Raw genomic sequence first — 1,768 nt, 5'->3', positions numbered from 1 at the left:
GGGGGGTTCTCAGCCGCGGGCCGGAGCTGCCTGGGGGACACACGGGGGTGCGGAGCCCCGCAGCGGGCGCATCATAGCCTCGCCGCGGCCGCCGGCCCGGCCCGCTCGGCCCGCGCACGCCGGGGGGAGCCCCCAGGCCGCTCCGCCGCCGCCAGGCTCCGCCGCGCCCTCACGGCCCGGCCGGGCTCCCCCCCCCCCCGCCCCGCGCCGCTGCCGCCCGGGCCCGCGCGCCCCCCGCCGCGCTCCCGCCGCGCCGCTCCGGGCCCCTCGGCCGCCCGCGCCAGACTGAGCCAGCCGAGCCCCGAGCCGGCCAGGCGGGCCGAGCGCCGAGCCCGCCCACGTGACCGCGCACGCCGCCGTCGTGACGCGTGCGGCCCGGAAGCGGCGGTCGGGGGGAGCTCAGCCCGGGCCGCGGAGACCGCCCCAGGCCCGGCGCCCCCTGACCCGGCACGGGCCCAGCGGAGCGGGGGGGCGGCCCGGGGGTCCTTGCCCGTAAACCCCCGGAGCGGGCTGTACGCTGCCGCCGGGCCTGGGGCTCCCCAGCAGCCGGCGCCCGGTAGCCCAGCACGGAACGGGCCGCGGCTGCCGGAGCCCCCCGTGGGCCGAGGCAGCGCCCGGCGGGGCCGGATCATCCTCTCGGCCGCCAGGCGCTTCCACGAAGCACCTGGCGAGTCACACCAGCATCACCCCCCAGAGCTCCGTCTCCAGCGGCTTTTATTCAGCCCCTTTCAGAGTCAGCACACCGGAGGGGTTTCTTGGGTTTACTTCAGAAGCTCACAGTCTTTTAAAAAACTATGTTTACAAATACTCCTGCCCAAATCTCAAACCTTCACAGCTTCCTGTTTACTCTTATGTGAACAAGCGTGAACAGGAACCTTCTAAGGAGCGTAAATAATCAGGGATAGCAGTTTGCACCCGGGTGGAGACAATCAGAACAAAAGAAAATGCAATAAAAAAAAAGAAAATCCCGTGATCTCGCAATCCATTGTGTGCTGCTTGAGTTAGACCCTTGTAGGCAGAGACAGGAATAAGGTGAAAGAAGGAGACCACACCAGCCTAGCAAAAGCCACCACGCATGGCCATCTCGAGCATTTTGAGGCTGTTGGAAACCTGCTCCCATAACTCTGGGGCGTTCATTAACTGGGCACAGCAATGCTGAGCTGGCAAAAACAGGTCTCCACAGCCCGGAATGTCACGGCGCATCTAATAACTTCGCTTCCCCCAAGGGCATGACAGGACTTTTGGTCCTCAGAGAAAAAGCACCGAGTTCCAGCACTAAGCAGACTGCATTGATCAGGGATGGTCGAATGTTCATCGTTAAAAAGTACCAAGTAACGTCCGCTACACATAAAAACGCAAGAACAGAAGTACTATTCTACAGTTCCTTCTGAAATGCAGAAGGAAGTTGGCCCTCCAAGACCCCTGAGAGATGCAGGCACATGCTAAAATGCAAATCTGGGAATGCACACTGACAGAACCTTCCTCGTGGTGTTCACTATTACAGAAGCGCCTCTCTGAACCGTCCTCAGGGCCACTGTCAGATCCCTGGGGGAGGGAGAGGGCTCGGGGTGTGCTGAGGTGGTTTGCTGCCTTGCAGAAACTTAAGCACAGCTTTTTTGTGTGAGTGCTGGGCAACTCTAACTGCAGCCATGATTTGAGGCACAAAATAACATTGCACTGGACAGTGAGACAAGCAGCTGTCAGCAGACAAGTGCTAACGGGACATTACTGCTCTTTTGTGGAAAAGCCTACAAGTAAGGTGTCTGTG

This window comes from Falco cherrug, chromosome 16, assembly GCF_023634085.1.
Source record: "Falco cherrug isolate bFalChe1 chromosome 16, bFalChe1.pri, whole genome shotgun sequence".
NCBI classification, from domain to species: domain Eukaryota; kingdom Metazoa; phylum Chordata; class Aves; order Falconiformes; family Falconidae; genus Falco; species Falco cherrug.
Note: the sequence above shows the minus strand (reverse complement) of the source record.